Source organism: Mus caroli, unplaced genomic scaffold (genome assembly GCF_978045245.1).
Source record: "Mus caroli unplaced genomic scaffold, Mus_caroli_1 scaffold_17, whole genome shotgun sequence".
Lineage (NCBI taxonomy): Eukaryota > Metazoa > Chordata > Mammalia > Rodentia > Muridae > Mus > Mus caroli.
In genome coordinates, this window is record NW_028227272.1 from 77,710,739 (window position 1) to 77,734,022 (window position 23,284).

At 37.5% G+C, this 23,284-nt stretch overlaps 1 pseudogene; it reads left to right on the forward strand.

Annotated features, from left to right (window-relative positions):
• Positions 1-20,645: 20,645 nt before the first annotated feature.
• On the forward strand, positions 20,646-21,137 carry LOC110311342 (small ribosomal subunit protein eS10 pseudogene; annotated as a pseudogene).
• The last annotated feature ends 2,147 nt before the right edge of the window (positions 21,138-23,284 follow it).

The window sequence follows — 23,284 nt, forward strand, 5'->3', positions numbered from 1 at the left end:
AAGGAAAGAGGGCAAAACATGGAGCAGAGACTGAAATACAGGGCATCCAGAGACCACCCCACTTAGGGATCCATCCCATCTATTGAAACCAAACTCTGACACTATTCCTGATGCCAAGAAGTGCTTGCTGACAGGAGCCTGGTATGGCTGTTCCCTGAGATGTTCTACTAGGACATGACAAATACAGATGAAGACATTCAGAGCCCAGAGACCCCAGTGAAAGAGCAAGGGTAAGGACTTAAGGAGCTGAAAGGGTTTGCAACCCCAATAGAAAGAATATCAACTAACTGGAACCCCCAGAAATCCTAAGGACTAAAGCACCAATCAATATATGTAGCAGAGGATGACCTTAACTGGAATCAATTGGAGGGGAGGCCCTTGATCCCGTGGAGGCCATGGAGGGTTGTTACTGGCTTGCTTCCCCTGGATTCCTTCCCCTGGCTTGCTCAGCTTGCTCTGTTATAGAACCCAAGACTACCAGCCCAGGGATAGTACTACCCAAAATGGGCCCTACCACCTTGATCACTAAAATGCTTTACAGCTGTAACTCATGGAAGCAGTTCCTCAAGAGAGGCTCATTTCTCTGTGATAACTGCAGCTTGTGTCAAGTTGATACACAAAACCAGCTATAACAATTAACATCTTGTCAACTTGACACACAAACACATCACTATTAAGCCTCAACCCTTACTTCCTTTTTCATCTGCAAGATCTAAATTACTTAAAAGTCTCAGTCTTTGCAAGTTCTTACATATTAAAATTTCAATCCCTTTAAAATATCCAATCTCTTTAAAATTTAAAGTCTTTGTAACAATTCAAAGTCTCTTAACTCTGGGCTCCACTAAAATACTTTCTTCCTTTAGGAGGGAAAAATATAAGGGCACAGTCACAATCAAAAGCAAAAATCAAACTCTAACCATCTAATGTCCGGAATTCACCCATGATCTTCTGGGCTCCTCCAAGGGCTTGGGTCACTTCTTCAGCTCTGCCCTTTGTAGCACACACTTTATCTTCTAGGCTCCACCGCTGCTGCTGTTCTTGGTGGCCATCTCATGGTACTGGCATCTCCAAAACACTGCTGCCTTCCACTGCAATGAGGCTTCACCAATAGCCTCTCATAGGCTTTCTTCATGGTGCCAAGTCTCGACTCCTTTGCGTCACCCCTTCAGTCCTGGGCCATCCATTGCAACTGAGGCTGCACCTTCATCAATGACCTTCCATGGCCTCTCACAGTGCCAAGCCTCAGCTCCTCTTCATAACCTCTTCATGTCTTCAAAACCAGTACAACCTGTGTGACTCTTACACATTACTAAGTCCAGTCAAATCGTGAAGTACAACCTTGGCTATCTCTGAAACACAGCTTCTTTGTGTTCTCAAAAAACCATTTCCCAGAGGGTTTCACTTCAGTGATGCTTAATCAACACTAATTTCTTAGTTCCAGCTAACCAGCATCAATAGTCCCATTAATGAAAAGGTTTCAGTTTAGTAGTTCTTGTATCTTGTTAATCACAGCTGATTCTTCAGCTCCAGCAAACCAAAACCACAGAATCTTCACAATCAAAACAGCAATGGTCCTGATAAGAGTCTTAAATCTTCCCTCTGAAATTTCCCAAGGTAGGCCTCCATAGTTTGCACTGTTCTCAACATTATCTTACAAGCTCCTACAACACACACCCAGAGCTCTTATATATCCTAATGGCTCTTCTATCCCAAAGTTCCAAAGTCCTTCCACAGTCCTCACCAAAACACTGTCAGGTTATCACAGGAATACCCTACTCTGCTGGTACCAATTTGTCCTAGTCATGATTTCTATTCCTGCACAAAACATCATGAACAAGAAGCAAGTTGGGGAAGAACAGGTTTATTCAGCTTACACTTCCTCATTGATGTTCATCACTAAGGGAAGTCAGGACTGGAACTCAAGCAGGTCAGGCAGCAGAAGCTGATGCAGAGGCCATGGAGGGATGTTCCTTACTGGCTTGCTTTCCCTGGCTTGCTCAGCCTGCTCTCTTATAGAACCCAAGACTACCATCCCAGGAATGGTACCACCCACAATGTGCCCCCCCCCCATCTATAATTGAGAAAATGCCTTACAGCTGAATCTCATGGAGGCATTTCTTCAAATAAGGCTCCTTTCTCTGTGATAACCTCAGCTTGTGTTAAGTTAGCACACAAAACCGGCCAGTACAAGCAATGAAGAGGGAGAAGGTAGATGGAGGAGCTCCCTCAAAGAGGCAAAGGGGAAGGGGAGGGTGTGAGATAGGGGATTGTCTAAGGAAACCAGGAAGGGTGATATCATTTGAAATGTAAGTGAATGAAATTATTAATAAGAAAAAGGAGAAGTGGTTTCTTAAAATAGTTCCCCCATTCAAGTTGCCATGTCAACTTGTGTTGTATCACATTTTGTTTAAATAACCATGCTGTTGAGATATCATGAGTTTATCTTCTCTGTTTTTTAGAGAATACACTATACTGTAGTAGAGATCCTATCCCTCAGGCTTGAACACTCTGTCCACTTCTCTCTTTCTTCCTAACCTAAGGTACAAGGGTTGCATTATAAATTTCTATTGAAATCTTAGCTTACAGAAGAGAGCTCTATCTCAATAAGAAAAATCACACACACACACACACACACACACACACACATATATATACTCCCAAGTATTTGGTCAGAGATAGTTGTCTGGGACATTTATAGTTTTCTTTTTATTCTACATTTCATTCTTGGTTTTGTTTCTGTTTTTTTGTTTTTTTGTTTGTTTTTTGTTTTCCCTGAGTTATTTTTCTTCCACTCTTTTTGTCCTAAACATCAGACTTGGCAGTAAGTGCCTTTGCCCATTGATTGGATCACAATCCAGTTTTTCTGAATAAATGAAAGCATATCAGTGAATTGAGTTCGTGTGTAAAGCTTTTATAATATATTGTTTTTTATCAATCAAAATTCCCACTTTACAATTTTAACTTGATCATTGGCAGAATAGGTTTTTACTATCCAGAAGGCACATAAAGTTACATTGTAAAATAAGATTATCATCATTCAAAGTATGGATAGAGATCAGCATAGAGGTAATAATGTTTCCTGAGTGTATCTCACTATTGAGCATATAACTATTCTTGAGACAAAAGGGATGTCTTCTTACACTACATACAACTTTACTCCTCTTAACTCTCTTGACTTTTAGCCTCTCTGATTCTGGTTTGTTTTGTTTTGCTTGAAGTTCACATTGATCTTTGGATACTCACAACTTAATTCCTTAAAAGGAATTTGCATGTTTTATTTTTGCATTTCTGCCTTGAATTTCAACATTTTATTCTCTGAGCTATAGAACTGTAGTGCTAAAACTTGAGATAGTCTTTCAGGAATAAGAGAAAGGGTAGAAGAAAATAGATAACATAGAGACAAACCTGATAAAGTCTAATTTGGAGAAAAATAGAATTGTCAAATATAATACTGTAAGGTAAAATAATGCATAAGAACCTACTGTATTTTTCTAAATGTCGGTAGATATTGTTTTTGAATATCTTTTATGTCTACTTCAGTGAATTATCACAAAAAAATTGGAATAAAGAATTTTGAAGTAGTCTTGCTTCTTTCTCACATATGCCTTATAATCTTCTAAGATACTCAAATAGTTAAATAGAGGAAAATAAATTTCAACTTAAATAACATGCATCATTTTTACATGTGTATATGTATATGTAATGAGAAAGAATTTGGCTCAGGAGTGTTTGTTTGCTGCTAGAGTCCAGTACGGGAATCAGTTTGGATACCTGGAGAAGACAGAGAAAGGTGGCCTTGGTGATCCAGGCCAAAAGCTGATGACTTTTGGAGATTAACACTCTGTTGTTATTCAGTGGCCAAAGGGCCAAATGCTGTTGGTTTCTGTTTGTTAACTACTGCTGATAGCAGCAGAGGAAAAGAACTTCAGTTACTTAGAATCTTTTCCCTTTGACTCCAGGGGCCCTTGCTGATCAGGTCGGAGGCTTAGAGTTCATTAACTCTTTGTGAGCCAGAAAGAAAGGAATAAGAAAGAAAGCCAGGCACAGAGATCACACACACACACACTCACACACACACACTCACACACACTCTTACACACACACTCACACACACACACACACACACACACACACACACACACACAGAGAGAGAGAGAGAAAAACACACTTGATGAAGCTGAAAGAGTTCCAAACAACTTTATTAGTGTTCTTAGTTTTTATTCTTACTCTAAAAGAATTACCTCCTACAACTATCAGATAAGAATCATTACAGCAGAATAACTGATTATGTGGTTTTCTCAGCACGTTTAAATTCCATAAAGTCACAGTAAGTTTAACACAATAGGTCATGTCAGAGATCAATAAAGTTTATGGATATACAAGAAAATTATTAACATGTCTTTCCATTAAGACTAGTATTTGGCTAATCATTTGTTATCTATCTTTTAGATCTGTAAGTTCATCATAAATTTAAAACAATAATTTTAAGTCCCAAGTTCCAGGGTTTGTCAAGACAAATAATCAACCATGTGTCATACTATTTGAACTTTTGTGTAGATAAACTACTCAAATTTTTTCCTGTCCTTATTCCTACAAAAAGCGCCCACTCCCAGTTTACAGATCATGGTTTCCTATGTAACTTAGAAGAAATGATTTCCTTGACAGTTTTTCCAAGCATGCTTTCCTTTCTTTTTATGTTTTTGTTTGTTTGTTTATTTTTGTTGTTGCTTTGTTTGTTTGTTTTCGAGACAGGGTTTCTCTGTGTAGCCCTGGCTGTCCTGGAGCTCACTCTGTAGACCAGGCTGGCCTCACACTCAGAAATCTGCCTGCCTCTGCCTCCCAAGTGTTGGGATTAAAGGCGTGCGCCACCACTGCCAGGTCCCAAACATGTTTTCTTATCCTAGTGCAATTAGCATAGGACACATGGAGGCTTACATAGCTTTATTTGTAGATTTTATTCCATAAAGAGCTTGAAGTGACTTGTGTCATTTTTAATGTTCTATAAAATCATTATCAGAAATAGTGAAATCATCAATTTGTCTATACAGCATTACTATACAAGAGTATATCTTTATGTTGGTCAGCAGGAAATTTGCCCAATAGGTTGAGCTGATGCCCAGAAATCACTATGCCATGTAGTGGTGACAGGAAAGGCATAGCAGCAACAAGAAGCAGTACTGGGATGAAGTCTCTGAGATCTCTGAATGTCAGAGCTCACCCATGGCACCCATTCAAAAAGGTGGGCTATCTCCAGAAAACGTACTTGCTTTCCTTAGCCTTTCCTAGATGGCTTCTGTCAGTTTACTTTTAATACTAAGGTGCCTCTTATACCCTTAGGTTTCACTTTTCCTAACAATAGGGAATAAATTAGCCTACAGCATCAGCAAATCTATGAAGATTGATGATCTACAAGGTATATTTGGAAATAATAATAGGTGAAATTATTATTCATCTATGTTACTCTCTATAGTCACAAAAGTCTACTTAATCAAATTAAAAGTATGCTTCCTTATACTTGTTGATAGAAGGATTTTAAAGCTTTCACCCCCTGAATATCAGCTCAACTTTTAAAAGCTTAAAAATATTTGCTTCCTTAAATTATAAAATTGTTCATCTTTTAAAGTTTGAAGAACAGATTTAAAAAGTTAAAGTGCGAAGCTAACCACCAAAAAAAAACAATCAATCCAATCAAAAAATGGAATATAGAACAAACAGAGAATTCACAACAGAGGAATCTCAAATGGCTTAGAAGCACTTAAAGAAATGCTCAAAGTCCTTAGAGATCAGACAAATGCAAATCAAAACCCAGATTCAACGTGCACCCAAGAATCACGAACAGAACACAACACCTTGATGTAACAACACGAGGTAGTTTAATGGTGGAGCTCCTGGTCGAAACTATCTCACACAGGAGACAGTGGATTTGACCACGAGGCTTGGAAGCTAGGGGTTTTTATAGAAAAGGAGTGGGGCTGGGGGAGGAATTGGTGCGGTTTCACATGATTGGTCCATTTAAACATCAGCAGCCTGTTAACATTTAACTTAGGTCAGAAGGGTGGGAGATAGGGAGGTGCCCGGCCAGTCAGGACATGTAACAATGGGTCTGCCTGGACATGTCCTGGCCTGTTCTGCTATGTTCTCAGCCCCAGGTTTCAAAGCTCACAAACAACTCTTTGGGCTATTTAACATACATTACATGAATCACAGGTCTCAAGTTTTATTTCCTTTCATTTGTACCTTATGCAAATCAGAATGGCTAAGATCAAAACCTCAGGTGACAACACAACTCCCATTGCTTGTGGGATTGTAAACTGGTACAATCAGACTGGAAAAACAATCTGGAGATTCTTCAGAAAATTGGACATAGATCTAACTGAAGACCCAGCAATACCACTCTTAGGAATATACCCGAAAAGATGCCCCACCACGCCAAATGGGCATTTGTTCCACTATGTTCATAGTTGCCTAGTTTGATAGCCACAAGCCAGAAACAACCCAGATGTCCTACAGCAGAAGAATGGATACAGAAAATATGGTTCATTTATACAATAAAATACTACTCAGCAATAAGGATAGGGACATCCTGAGTTTTGCAGGCAAATGAATAGAACTAGAAAATATCATCCTGCATGAAGTAAGATGCAAAATGACATGCATGGTATGTATTCACTCATAAGTGGATATTAGCTAACAAAAATGTACAAAATACCCAGGTCCACAGACCCCACGAAGGTTAACAAGCAGAAGGGTCCAAGTGCTACACAGGGTTTCTCTGTGTAGCCCTGGCTGTCCCGGAACTCACTCTGTAGACCAGGCTGGCCTCGAACTCAGAAATTTGCCTGCCTCTGCTTCCCAAGTGCTGGGATTAAAGGGTGCGCTACCACCTCTGGCTTATTTTTTTTTCTTTCTTTTTTCATTCTTTCTTTCTTTCTTTCTTTTTTTTCTTTTTGAACAGAGACAACCCTGCTCCACAAAGATCTTTATACTGACAATAAATCTCACACTGTATTCTATTCCAATACAGTTACTGCACAGGCAAAATAGACAGAGAAATTAGGCATTAATACCTATGTTAGAAAAGTTACTGAGACTGGACCATAGTGGCACATCTTGTCTTTAATCCCAGCATCTGTGAAGCAGAGGTAGGCAGATCTCTGAGCTGGAGGCCAATATGATCTACAGAGTGAATTAGGACAGCCAGAAATCCTGGCTCAATAAACAAAACAAAATGAAACAAAACAAAACAAAAAACAAACAAAAAATGAAGGAAAGAGAGGAAGAAAGAAAGAAAGAAAGAAAGAAAGAAAGAAAGAAAGAAAGAAAGAAAGAAAGAGGAAGGAAGGAAGGAAGGAAGGAAGGAAGGAAGGAAGGAAGGAAGGAAGGAAGGAAGGAAAATTTATTACAGGGTAAAATTATATATTGAACTTTAATAAATGATATAGGGTTTGGGCAAATAGTTCATTAAATGCACAGTTTATTATATGGTAATTAAAATCATTTGGGTACCATTGATTATTCTCCCACTTTTGATAAAATCCAATAGAGGTTGAAAGTCTATATTCATAACAAGTGGGAAGAGCAAACATGCTTCATTGACATTTCATTAACTTAATGTTTATCCTTGCTGTTTCATTAATTTTCAATCCAAAGTATAAAATAGCAAGTACTGTTCATGTGTATAATGATAGTTGTGTTATCAAGCATACATAAACAAAAGTTTCTTTTTATTTTCTCTAAGTTAAAGAAGCCTACATAAGTGGGTGTTTTCCAACAAACACTTAATATATGTAAGAGAAAGACTCAGAGAATATAGAATTAACATGCAGATATTTCAAAGATAAAGTGTACCTCCAATTTAGAACACAACAAAATTTCAACATTTGAGGCACCTGTGTTCACAAGCCATCCCACACCTCTCATCACAGTGGTCTCACTCCAGAAAGAACATTGGAGAAACATAGGCATCTATCCAAGGCATCCTTAATTTTTGAAATTTGGATGAAGCAAAGTGTCCTTTTGGTGAAAAATCTGAAAAGTTCTAAAGAGCTGAAGCTACTCAATAGCTCACTTTTGTTCTCAGAATAAGGTTACTTATTGCTTGTACTAAGGACAATACCATGTATCACAAATTACCTAGGAGACAAGCACATAAAGGCAATAAATAGGCAGTGTAATTTTTATACTGAGTATTAAAATTTCTGGTAATTATTAGCAGAGATGATGAAGAAGAAAATTACAAAGTGTGTGCACATTTAACAGAACAATGCAGTATGAACAAATGCATAAGAAAACAGGATTTTAATATTAGGTTAAATCATCTGATAGAAGATGAAGGAAGTGTCTTAAAATTTGCTGAAAAAAATTATTTCAGTCTTTTGACAACAAAATTGGGATTGTCTCCTGATGCACTGATTACCTTGTATTTCAGGATCTTGTAAGATATATATATATATATATATATATATATTATATATATATATATTACACAAACTTGTAGATATTCATTAAACAGGTCTGTGTCTATTTAGTCTGCTGTAACAAAATAGCACAAACCACATAAAAATATAAGTGTTTCTGTTCTGGAAGGTATGTCTCAGATAAGAAACACTAACATACCCTACCTCTGTGATACTTCTTATCAGGAGTCAGCTGCTGTCTTCCTGCATTTTAAGTTATTTTTTTTAAATAGCTTTCTCAAAAAGGACTTTCTATAAAGATTAACAATCATTTTTGCAAGATTAGTGCATTCATGAATGAATCATGTTCAAAGACTCCCTCACTCATTTTTTTATTTTATATTTTTTACAGTCCAGTCATTGTCTCCCTCCTGGTCCACCCTCTTACAGTTACTCATTCTCTTCTTCCTCCTCCATCTCCAAAAAGATGTCCCCATCCCTCCCACTTCACCCTGCCAGGCCTCCCGCACTCCCTGGGGTTTCAAGTCTCTCAAGGTTTAGGTTGGTCTTCTCTCAGTGAGGCCAGACCAGGCAGTCTTCTGCTATACATGTGTCAGGGGACTCATATCAGCTGGTGTATGCTGCCTGATTGTTGGCTTAGTGTCTGAGTGATTCTAGGGTTCCAGCTTAGTTGAAACCACTTGTCTTACTATGGAGTCGCCTTCCTCCTCAGCTTCTTGAAGCCTTTTCCTAATTCAGCCATAGGGGTCCCTGGCTTCTGTATAATGGTTTGATATAACTCTCTGTGTCTGACACTTTCAGCGGCTTGTTGGGCCTCTCAGAGAGCAGCCACCCTAGGCTCCTGTCTGTAAGCACACCATAGCATCAGTAATTGTCAGGATTTAGAGCTTCCCTTTGATCTGGATCCCACTTTGGGCCTGTCACTGGACCTCCTGTGATATAGGAGGTCCTGTGATAAGAAATCTGAACATATCGCAAAGTCTTTGTATGTCTCTGCTTCTCTTCACCCTAAGAGGAGATAATACTGAACGACCCTTCTCATTCTTACCCAGGTTTGTTTTAGTGTAGTAGGAAGACTAGCTATACAAAGGAATTTCATACTACATAAGGAACAGACCATCTTCTTGAGCCCTACAGAAAATATTTGTTTTTTTTTTTACCTTATCTTTTTTGTACTGCACTTTTAAAATACATGTCTATTTTGTATCCATGTCTAACTTCTTTCATTTTTTTTTTATATATCTTTCTTTTTATTTTTAGTTCCAGGCAATTAAACTATTCTTTTCATAAAGTTCAGGAACCATTTGAGGATTCGGTGCAAAGGTAATGATTCAGCAGCAAATACAAATCTTAGGTTAAACCCCAGATTCGATGAGGTTTCAAATCTACAAACCCCTGAAATTATCAAGTTTAGTGTTTATTGTCCATATAGTGTCCAGGTTATAAGTTTTCTCAGTATCTTAACTAATTCAACTAGAATTAGTTAGGTTTAGTTTACACAGTTTAGTTACAGGTTAAATAAATCTATCTACCCAAATACTATCACTTCTTTGTGCAAAACCCTTTGAACTTTGCAGTCCTTTCGCCCTACTTAAACATATCTATATAGCCCATTGTTACTAACTTATTCATCTATTGTCAGAATAAAATAACCAACAGAAAAGTAAGGGGAAACTTTATTTTGGTCTTAGGTTTCTATTGTGATGAGAAGGCATCTCAATGGCAAACAGTAACTGGTAACATAGAATCCACAGTCAAGAAGCAGAATAGGGCCATGGTGGGATTTGGTTAGCTTTTCTCCTTATCTTTGTGTTCATGTTGGGACCAATCCAAAGGAATAAAGCTGACCAGAACTGCAGTGAGACTTCTCAACTCTTTTAAATCTATTTTACAATACTAGATTACACCCTGAAGTGTCCTAGATTACTCTAAGTCACATTCTGTTGACTGTGAAGATGAGCTATTTAAGGCCAGAGGATACCGAACTTCCTAGCTGCTCTAATTAGAACTTGCTTAGCTGGTCTTTCTTCTCATAGATTCTATTCGAATACTTTATAGGCTGTCTGTATAGATCGCTTTTGTGATATAACATCTGTCTTTTCAACTCTAACATTAAATGTTTTCTGTAGTGACCTTGACAACTAGATAAATGCCGGTCAAGTAATAAAGGACCAAGGGTATTCAACAAAATAAAAATATGAAATACATTTATCTGCCTCTCATATGCAATTGATTAAATCATTAAATTGGATATAAGGCCCTGTTCTGGGTCTTATTCCTGGAACAATAGATATAAATAGAATCATGCCTGCACAGTAGCGATGCGTTCTGACTCCTAAAACAGGTGTCTGTTTTAGGTATCACAGCAGGAACCAAGTATGCTCGAGGACTTCAGGAACCATGCAGAAGCCACACAGCGAAGCAGGGACTGCTTTTATTCCGACTCAGCAGCTCCTTGCATCGAAGGCTGTCACTTTCCTACAACACAAGCGCCTCCTGGACATTGACTCCGCGTCCATCATAGCCCACAACACTGTCATCATTTGTGCCATTGGCCCTGCTTACGGATCTGTGGAGATGCTGAAAGAGATGATTAAGCCTGGAGTGAATGTGGCTCGGCTGAATTTCTCTCATGGAACCCATGAGTGCCATGCAGAGACCATCAAGAATGTCTGTGCAGCCACAGAAAGCTCTGCATCTGATTGCTTTCTCTCCTGTCTCATTGCGGTGGCTCTGGATACAATGGGTCCTGAGATACAAAGGGGCTGGAGAGATGGCTCAGCAGTTAAGAGCACTGACTGCTCTTCTAGAGGTCTTGAGTTCAATACCCAGCAACCACATGGTAGCTCACAATGATCTATAATGGGTTTCTATGCCCCCTTCTAGTGTGTCTGAAAACAGCTACAGTGTACTCATATACATTAAATAAATAAATAAATACATACATAAATACATAAATAAATAAATAAATACTTATAAAAAAATGTCTGTGCAGCCACAGAAAGCATTGAATCTGATCCCATTCTCTATGGTCCCGCTGCAGTGGCTCTGGATACAAAGGGACCTGAGATCTGGACTGGACTCATCAAGGGCAGCGGCACTGCAGAGGTGGAGTTGAAGAAGGGAGCCACTCTGAAGATCACCCTGGACAATGCTTACATGGAGAAGTGTGACAAGAACATCCTGTGGGTGGACTATAAGAACATCTGCAAGGTGGTGGAGGTGGACACCAAAATCTACTTGGACAAGTGGACAACGGGTTCATCTCACTGTAGGTGAATTGTAGGAGACCTATGAGGTAGATCTGCCATTTTAACTGTAATCATATATTCAGAAGTCATTTGGCTGTGAGATTTTATTACTTTACTTAGAAGTAATAATCTCTATTGCTAATACCCTTACCTTTCTTTAATTTCAAGTTTTCTTTCTGACTATGTGTATTTGAGCATTTTTAAATCTATACTAACAATATTGGATAGCGAAAGTGGAAACAAAATATATTCAAATGGGAGGAGAGGCCCTTGGTCCTGTGAAGGATCGATGCCCCCAGTGTAGGCTAATGTAGGAATAGAGAAGCAGAAGTGGGTGGGTTGGTACCAGAGCAGGGGGAGGAGGATTGGTTAGGGGATTTTCAGAGGGGAAACAAGGAAAGGGGATAAAATTTGAAATATATAATAAAAAAATTAAAAATATATTCAAATAGCAGTTCATATCTGTTCTTTATTAAACTTTTGCCACAATGCATTTGTCGAGTTCTGAATTAGACCAAACTTGCTTTTTTTGTTTGTCCTTCACCTGCCTCAGATCTCTCAGTTAATTCTGAGCTCTAATCTTCCTGGCTGCATTATTGAATCTGCTACTTTGATTTTGAGTCATTATGCCCTCCCCTTTGCCAAGCTCTGGTTTATAATATCCTGCCCTTCATGGTTAGATCAGTTTAAGGATCCAAGTGAAACATGTAGAGTGTTCAATTTGAATACATAAAACAATAGAGCAGTAGTTAAAACTGCATGTACCATATAAAAACTATGAGCCTTAAAGTATCACTCCATTAGGAAAGGCCAATTAAAGAACGTGGCTCTTTTGCTCTTCCCTGACGGTCATTAGAGCAAAGGTTTGACAGCTAAAATTTTTGTCTGAATTTCTTGTATTGCTTATTTCTGAAAGGACTCTTATTCTTTCCATTACATCACAAAGTTTTAGACAGGATGTTAAATATGAACTAAATATTTATATTACTATAAAACTTAATATGAATAAAATGCTTATACAAACAATTAAAGCTTTTCCTAAAATGTATCTTCAAAATCCCTAGTTCTGCTATAATGACCCTTGCCAAGTTAACTTATATTTTATTCACTTTCAGAAAATCCACTATGGGTTTTGTAAGGTCTATGCATCTCTGTTGTCCAGGCTGGAGCCTATCCTAATGCTGTGACAATTGGCAGACTTGAGATGGCTTCTGGTTTAGAAGACAAACTGTATTTGAGGGACGACCCCTACAATGACTTGTATTAATTATTGACTCTCACACCATGAAAAGTGGCTAAAGACAGGTTCTATAGGAGTGCTTAGCTGGTGGTCTTTATAGTATCATGAAAATACAAGAAACTTAGATTACAGGAGAGATTTAAAAAGAAATGTACTAATTTCTTACCTACACTCCAAATTTTAGAGAATAATATTAGCTCCCTACACAGGATATAATGATAATGAATTTTGTACTTACATCTCTTTTTTATTGGTTATTCAGTATGACTGACCTTTAACATAGGCATACTATTAGGGTCATCTCAAAATGTCTTAAAGAGTTCTTTTAAAATCACTAGTCAGGACTTCCACTCTGTGAGTACAGAGACTGTTTTTGTTTTCCTATGTGACCAAGAATTCAAGCTTTTTTGTTGTTGTTGTTAGATCTTAGAACTCAAAGGATATTGTTTCACTAAGAAAACTACTTCAGGGGCTGGTGAGATGGCTCAGTGGGTAAGAGCACCCGACTGCTCTTCCGAAGGTCCAGAGTTCAAATCCCAGCAACCACATGGTGGCTCACAACCATCCGCAACGAGATCTGGCGCCCTCTTCTGGAATGTCTGAAGACAGCTACAGTGTACTTACATATAATAAATAAAATCTTTAAAAAAAAAAAAAAAAAAAAAGAAAACTACTTCAACTAAAGAGAATGACATTTCCCTAGTGATTATTCTATTATTTAAACTCTATCTAGTTTACAAGATTTTCAGTATGTTTTCAGTTCTCAAAGTAACACCATCAACTTAATTTACCAAACTCTATCTTATTAACCAGTAGCTGGCAGAGGAGCAGATATGTCTGAAGTCATGTTCCTCAAAAACTGAATCAAGGTAGGGATTTTCATATAACGATTTTCCAAAAGCTCTCAAGAAGATATTACAAGGCAGTGACTGCTACATAAATGGTATACATAAATGACAAGGACATGGTATGATTTAAATGAAGGATAGGCTTACCTGATGACACAGGTCATTCAAGGCAGAGTCTGCACTACCAATTAAAGGCAACTGAAATCAGACATTGAGACAGTGGGTAATGACGTTTTGTGTGGGTGTTTACATTATGAATGAGATTCCCTGAACCCCAAGTGAAAGGAGAGAACATGCTCTTGAGAGTTAGCTTCTGCTGTGTGGAGGCATCCCCCCCCACCATCACACATATACAAGTAATAAACACAATATAGAAATCAACACTAAACCCAGCACCACCTACAGAAGCTTCCTGGGAGTGGTCGAGGGTAATAGACTCCAACACATCACACAAGGGGACTCATGTTAGCTAAAGGAATTTCTGAGTGAAAAAAAAAAAAAGCTATATACTTTGAGTACCAATGTTAGAGGCATATCTTTGAGAGAATATTAACCTCATGCAGAGAATCTTAGCTTCACAGATACATGCTACACAGGAAAATGAAGCAATGAACAGTTAATAAGGTTTAAAATTTTCAGTTATTTTCCTTAAAGTGCACGGTTATGGTAGTGAGAAGACTGGATGTCTAAAAATATAGCTGTGATCATTTGCTACCAAAACACCTATAGATCAATGGAAGAAGGCAATGCCATTTCTTACTATATATATATATATATTTAGATATTGCTTATTGATAAACCAAAATTCAAATAGTTAAATATGTGAAAGAAAAATAAAGAGATATACTTTGAAAATACATGCACGTGAATAATTTTGTGTGCATCTATACGTAAGAATGTATGAATATTTACAGATTTTGAAAGATGACTGCAATCATACTATTGCTATAAAATCAGCCAAATAGATTGTATGTGAAATATGTTCATAGGACATTCTTGTGCTTTGAGGCTTATTCTCCATATAATGATATTATGTTTTATCTTGAATGAGCAATTTAATCAGAAGTATAAAATAAATAGAACAGACTGAAAATTTTGCATAATGCATTTTCCCAGTTTTATAGCACAGGTCCTATTAAGCATAGGACTTTTCAAGAACTCTGATAGCATTGCCAGGTTTTGGTTTGGTTGACAGTGTCATTGCCATCCCCCAAATCCTACAGATTTACAGACAAGGTGTCATCTGGCCCAGTTGGGTCAGGGGAGGAATTCAACTTGCAGAGGAATAAATGTTTTCTAATGTAGTTTGTACAGAATTATCTTGCCAGTCTTTCTACATTAATTTAACTTCTCTTCATTTACAAAATTTCCTAATAGGTTAAAAAAAAGTTCTCTGACAATAATGAGAAATGACAGAATGAGAGATGTAATTTGATTCAAGTAGTCTTTTTGTTTTGCTTTGGACAGTATCTTGATGATTTCCTCTAAATTATTGTTACCTTTTCTTCATATAATCAAAATTATTAAACATTCCACACATCCTTAATTGCTCTAAAGAATGCTCCATCAGTCTTCTAAAATCGTGTCATAATATTTGGTTTCAGAAATCGCATCAATACACTGTACCTGTTTATTGGAAAAAATGAATACATCTTGATCATGTTCTCTCCTCCCCAATTTCTTCTCAATCCCTCCCAACTTTATGTTCTTTTTCTCTCTCTTTAAAAGACTCAACCCTACAAAGTAAGAAACACTCACAAAAAAAGGTCAAAGAACAAAAAGGTAAATTATGCCCAAATAAAGCAAAGTGAGACAAAAAAAGTTTACAAACATAACCTGAGTACTGGCATGGATGTGGTTAATACATCATGTGAGACTTCACTGGAGAAAACTGGGTTTTCTTTGCCAGTAGGTATCAATTGCTCTTAATTAGGGTGTCAGTCCAGCTGTAGGCATTACAGGAACCTAGAATGAAGGGAATTGATGAGCAGAGAAATAAGACTATAACATGAACATGAACAGTTTTATTTTTTCCCACTTCTGTTTATATATACTTCAGTTAATCAACACTCATATTAGTGTAAGCATAGCTTTATCGAACAGCATCTTGACTGACTTATCTGAATAATTCTTTCAGTACTTTTCAACTCTCCTAGTCTCCTTTTTCACAGAGAATATTCATTCCAGGCTTTACCTCATGACTGCAGTTTTCTCTAATCATGGATTCATAGCAGAGTCTGAGTTTGTACTTAAGAAAGGAACTATAGAGCATTTGGACCCTGAGAGCATTGGGAGCCCCTGGCTAAGTCTTCCTTGTAATCTGGAGACCCTGCCTGGCTTAAACACACATGGACTCTTTTCATTCTCCCAGTCTTGTAAGTTTATATATTCACAACCTGTCCTTGTGTCTGAAAGATTTCTTTGACTTCATCCATCCCCTCTGGCTCTGACGATTTTTCTGATTCCTCTTCTACATTTATCCTTGAGCCTTGCGGAAAGGACTATGCTGAAAGCATGACATTTAAGACTGAGTACTAGAAAGTCTCTCATTCTCTGCACATTGTCCAATTGCAGGTTTCCATCTATATACATACACACAGTTCTTATATTTTAGGAAGCTTCTACAGTAGTAGGTTTACATCTGGATTGTCAGTGGTCTTTAGCAACGCTATTCTTGTTTCTATTCACTATTTACCCTTTTTACTATATCCTTTACCATATAATCCTATTATACTTTCCACTGTGAATCTCCATAACAATATATGTTATTCCTGTTCTTTGTAGACTTTCCTTTCCCCATGGTAGATTTCTATGATCTTAACCTCTCTGGTTATTGAACAGTGTCACACATATTGAAGGTTAGTACACTATCTTTACATATAAGAGAATAGATAAAATATTTGTGTTTTTAATTCTGGGTGGCCTCATGCATGAATATTATGCTAGATTCATCCATCTACTTGAGAACTTTAAAGTTTTGTTTTCCTAACAACTGAATAATATTCTACTGTTATCCATGTACCACATTTTCATTATTTTTTTATCAATTGATGGATATCTAGACTGTGTACAATTCCAGGCTATCATAAATAGAGCAGCAATGAATATTGGTGAGGAAGTCTCTCTGAGTAGACTGTAGAGTCATTTGTGTGTATACCCAAGAATGTGAAATCTAGGTCTTGAGTTAGATTTATCCCGTTTCCTAAATAATATCCACCCTGATTTCCACAGTGACTTTAAAATTTTGCACTACCATCAGCAAGGGATGAATATTTCCCTCCTTACAAACTCTCACCAGTCTGAGATGGCTGAATCATGTGTTTTATTAATCTAGGCCATTCTAAATGGTGTAAGATGAAATCTCAAAGTAATATAAATTTGCATTTCCCTGAAAGCTAAGGATGTGAAAAAGTTTTAAGTGTTCCTCAGCCATTTGTGTTTCATATTTTAAGATATTTCTCCTTATTTCTATGCAACTTTTAAAAATTGGGTTATTTGTTTTCTTCACACCCAGTTTAATTTCAGTTCTTTATATATTTTCCATAATAAGTTCTATAAGATGTATATTTGGTAAAGGTATTTTTCCATTTTGTAGCCTGCCACTTTGTATGAATGATGGTCTCCTTTCCCATGCAGATGATTTTCAGTTTCATGAGGACCATAAATTAGTTTTCAATACAGAAACTGAGATAACTTTACTCTTTTAAGAAAGGGCATATACTCAAAAAATGCTCCAACATATAACAAGAATACATGCTCCACTATGTTCATAGCAGTCTTATTTATAATAGCCAGAAGGTTGAAAGAACCCAGATGTCCTTCAATAAAATAATGGATACATAAAATATGGTACATTTATACAATGGAGTACTACTTAGCTATTAAAAACAATGACTTCATGAAATTTTTTATGCAAAAGGAAGGAACTAGAAAATATCATCCTGAGTGAAGTAACCCAATCACAAAGAACACACATGTTATTCAGTTACTGATATTTGGATATTAGCCCAAAAGCTCGGAATACCCAATTCACAGGTCATATGAAGCTCAAGAAGAAGGAAGATCGAAATGTGAATGCTTTAGTTCTTCATAGAAGGGGGAATGGAATACTCACAGGAGTTAGAGTGTTGGGAGGCATTTGAGAGGAAGAGAGGAGGGGAGAGGGAAAAGGTGGAGCAGAATCAGGTATGGAAAGAGACATGGATGATATATAGAGGGTCAGGAAATTGAACAGAGGTGTGTGCTAATGGGTGAACTGGGGTAGCCATCAGCAAGTTCCAGATGCCAGGAAAACAAGAAGCTCCCAGGACACAAAGAGGGATGATTAACTGAAATGTCCAACAAAGGGGAGTGAGAACCTATAGATACCATATCTAGAGATTAGGCAAGGCCCCTGGTTGGGGGATGGGACCACCTACTAATCTCCAAATTTTTAACCCAGAATGGCTCCTATCTGAAGTAAATACAGGTTCAAAATGAAGAGCAGAGACTGAAGGAAAGGCCATCCAGAGATGGCTTCACCTTTGGATCCCTCCCATAAGCAGACCCCAAACCCAGACACTATTGCAGATGCTAAGAAGTGCTTGCTAACAGGAGCCTGATATAGCTGTCTCCTTAGAGCCTCTGCCAGAGCCTGACAAATACAGAAGAGGTTGCTGGAAGCCAACCATTGGACTGAGCACAAGGTCCCAAGATAGAGGAGTTGGAGAAAGGATTGAAGGATCTGAAGGGGTTTGCAACTACATAGGAAAAACAAGAAAGAAAGAAAGAAAGAAAGAAAGAAAGAAAGAAAGAAAGAAAGAGAAAGAAAGCCAGTATTATCCTGACACCAAACTACAAAAGGACCTAACAGAAAAGAAAATTATAAACCAACATCCCTTATGAACAATTATGTAAAATTTCTTAATAAAATACTTATACTTCCAAATCATTTGTATACAAGGCTACATATTTCTGTGTATTAATTTTGTATCCTGCTAAATTGCTGAAAATGTTCATCATCTGTAGAAATTTCCCTATGAACTCTTATGATCTTCAAATAAAGATACGGTTGCTTCTTACTTTTTTATTTGTATCCCCTTGGTTTCCTTCAGTTTCTATAGCTAAGATTTTCGTACTATATTGAGTAAGTATGAGGAAAGTGGACAAAGTATTTCAATATACTTACAAAAGAATTCAAAGAGATTATGCACCATATCAAGCCGATTCATCACAGAAATGCAGGGATGGTTCAACATGTGTAAATCAATACATGTAATCTAGCCCAACAAAAGACTGAAAGACAAATGATTATTGCATTAGATAGAGAGTAAAGAATCATTTGATAGAATCCAATATCCCTTCATCATACAGTACTGGGGTGACTAGGGATAAAAGGAACATAGTTTATGAAGGGCAGACATACCCGAACAAATATAATCAGTCTATAAAAAAGCTACAGATTAAATGGAGATAAACTTATAGCATTTTAAATGAAATTAGAAACAAGATAATGATGTCTACTCTCCCCATACTTCTTGTACATAGGGTTTAAAGTCTTAGCTAAGACAACTGAAAGACACCAAGGGAATACAGTAAGAAAGGAAGGAGCCAAAGTATCTTTATATATCAATAATAATATTTTATCCATAAAAGAGCCTAGGAACTCCATAAGAAATGTAAAGTTGATAAACATTTTAAGCAAAGTAGCAGGATACAAAATTAATTTATAAAATACAGCCTTCCTGTATACAAATCAAAAATTAGCTGATAAACTAATCAAGGAATCAACACCTTTCACAAGAACCTCAAAAATATTTTGGCATAATTCTAAACAACTAAGAGAAAGACTTGTATGTATCAGAGACCTAGAAGGTGAGAGACACTCAGGATTCAAAGGGAGGGACCTTAGATGGAATGCCCAACAGTGAGGAGAGGGAACTTATAGAGTTCACCTCCAGTAGATATACAGGGCATCACGTGGAGGAATGGGGTTGGCATCCCACAGTCAAAAACACTGACCCAGACTTGTTCCTGTCTAAAATAACTGCAGGGACAAAAATGGAGAAGAGACTGGGGGGAAAGGAGGTTCAGTGACAGGTCCAACTTGGGATCCATCTCAAGGGGAGGCTCCAAGGCCGGATACTAACTACTGATTATTGATGTTACTTATGGTGTGCTTACAGACAGGAGCCTAGCATGGCTCCCCTCACAGAGGTCCAACAAGCAGCTGAAAGAGTCAGGTGCAGATAGTTACACCCAAACAATAGACAGAAGTCAGGGACCACTGATGTTGAATTAGGGAGAAGCTGGAAGAAGCTGAGGAGGAGGAGGACCCTATAGGAAGATCAACAGCCTCAACTAACCTGGACCCCCGAGATCACTCAGACACTGAGCCACCAACCAGACAGCATAGAACAGCTGATATGAGCACCCCAAGCCATAGACAGCAGAAGACTCTCAGGTCTGGCTTCAGTGAGAGAAGATGCACCTAACACTTGAGATACTCGCAGCCTCAGGAAATGAGAAGGTCTGGTGGTGGTAGGGGGACATCCTCTTGAAGACAGGGGAAGAAGAATGGGATGAGGAACAGTGGGAGGGTGGACTGAGAGGTGGATAAAGACTGGACTCAAGAAAAAAAAATAATAATGATAATAACAATTAAAACACTAAAAAAATATTAAAGAATGTGGAGATACATCAGAAGATGGAAAGGCTTCCTATACTCATGGTTTGGCAATATCATATGTGCATCAATCACTGTCGTCCCTCTCCTATGCTCGCTCTCTCTCTCTCTCTCTCTCTCTCTCTCTCTCTCTCTCTCTTTCTCTCTTTCTATTAAAAACATTTTTGTTGTGAACTTAAAGAAATTTGTTGTTGAGCATACACCTCTGACTCTGCAGCAGCCATGATGTTGATGCCTAGGAAGAATTGGATTGCCATCTACTAACTCCTTTTTAAGGAATGTGTGAGGGTTGCCAAAAAGAGATGTCCATATGCCCAAACACCCCAAGCTGACAGATAAGAATGAACCCAACCGTCATGTAATGAAGGCCATAAAGTCTCTGAAGTCTTGAGGCTATGTGAAGGAGTTTACTTGAAGACATTTCTACTGGTACCTTAAGAATGAGGGAATCCAGTAACTTCGATATTACCTGCACCTACCTCTAGAGATCATGCCTGCCACCCTGCACTGCAGCTGTCCTGAGACTGGCAGGCCTCCACCCAAAGATCCAGAGGGTGAACAGCTTGCAAGATTCACAAGAAGGGAGGCAGACAGAGACATATACAGTAGGGTTGTGCCCCTTGGAGCAGACAAGAAAGCCAAGGCTGGACTGGTTCAGCAACCAAATTCCAGTTTGGAGACTGCTTTGGTCTTGGACATGGTCAGCCACTTCAGTAAAGTTGGAGACTATGTTGTATTGAATAAATTTTAAAGAAAAAATATTATTATTATACAATATATTCTTATCATGCATTTCATCTCTTCCAACTAGTCCTGGCTCCTCCCAAAGTCTTTCAAACTCTTTCTGTTTCAAAAACACTAAATTAATAGACAAACACAGGTGGGGGGAGAGAGAGAGTGAGAGAGAGAGGAGAGAAAGAAAAAGAAAGAGCAAGAGGGAGAACTAGAAGCACAAAGCAACCTCTCCAAAATGAGAAGCTGAAATATACCACCAAAAGCTGAAGACCCAAGAAGCTATATAAAACAAAAGGTTTACAAAACATCCATTGTTTTATGTTGGTCAAAGTGCCTAGTGCTAGCAATGGAGCCTACACTGAGGTTTGAATGTTATGTGACAGTCCGTTGGTGGAGAGAATTCTTTTTTTTTTCCCCAAGAGAGGACCAGTTGTAGATAGTTTCTTCTTCGGGGTGAGAACCCATGTCTCTTTCCAGTTCTCAGTGCTAGGACCACATCTCTTTTGATTTTGTGCAGATCTGTGCATGCGGCAATGGTTCTGTGAGTTCATATGTGCACAGTCCTACTGTGTCTAGAGGGCACTATTTCCTTTACTCTGTCCATTCCCTCTGCCTTAAGCATCATCTTATACGGAGCTCCTGATTCCTGAGCCTCCCTGGAGTGTACTAAAAGACTAGACTAAATGAAACTCCTTTAGTCTTCTTCCTTTTTGTCTTTGTAGCATAACATCATCCTTATGCTATTTATTCTTTTTATTTGTTCGTTTGTTTGTTAGTTAGTTTGTTTAATTTCCACTCGAAAAAAAAATTGATACTCAACTTTTCTGTGTGTTACACTTTTAATTACTACAAGAATATATTTTAAATTCCTGAATGATACTTAGATGTCATCAACAAAAGCAAGAATCCACAAATAGGTTTATAGCACAATAAAAGGCTACTGTGCTGGAAAAAGGAAGCGCTGAACAAAGAAAAGTACAACCTACAGAATTGGATAAAAGTCAAAATTTAGGGGATAGGATTAAGATTTTCATATATATAATATGTATACATATATAATGTATATGTAAAATAAATTATTTTTTAAAAGTCAAGTCATCCAATGCAAACAGAAATAAAACAAGTGATCTGAATACTTTTCAAAAATAGAAGAGGTATACAATAAATTTATGAAAAACTGATTAATAACTTTAGCCACGAGGAAATCACACCACTAACATTATGATGACACTCCATTCTACTCCAGTTTAAACGACTAGTATAAATAAACAAAAGTCAATAAATAACACTAGCTACTGCCCCAACCATGGATCATAGCAACACACAATTTAGCAAATGTGTTTCCTGAATATGTACCCAAAGGAATTGAATTCAGTTAAAAGATAGTGTGGGTCTATGCGTAGTATTGTACTACTCTCAATAGTTAGATATATAGGCCACCTAGATACCTGTTAACAAATGAACAGATATAGAATATATGATCCATATGTACAATAATATAGTGCAGTACACATTACTTTCTTAATTAAAGGAAGATAAATTTCAGTCCAAGAAATATATCATTTGTTCAGACAGTTTTACAGTGTTTGGAAAAGTTTGAATATTTCACATCAATATGCAAAATTTAAATTATGTTTTAAAAAGCTGAAAGTGTTGGCAGCAATAAACCCTATTTTTAACCTGTCAACACTGGCTTCAGCAGAGTTTAGTTGGCGATGCCTACACGTTCCCTAGTTACACAGTGAAAACAACACATATTATGTGGCTTAGATAAAATCGCAAAAAGATTAAAAAAATGAATTTATTCTTTCACTGTCCTTGTTCAAATTTAAGGGTAGATATATTACCCAGTTTTGTCCTGAAAAAAAAAAACTGACAATTTTTAACTTTAAAATAAAACAAAACAATCACAAAAAAACCCAAAATAGAACAAAACAAACACAAGAGTAATTTAAGTATAGGATAAAGGCATATTCTATAGAATGGATAGATGATAGTTAAGGGCTCTTACATAAATTAGTCTGCAGCATACTAACTTCTGGACAGACAGAGTTTTGAACTTTGCATTTATAGTATGTAAATCTTGTTTGCTTATTTGTTTTGTCAAAACAGGGTTTCCTGTGTATCCT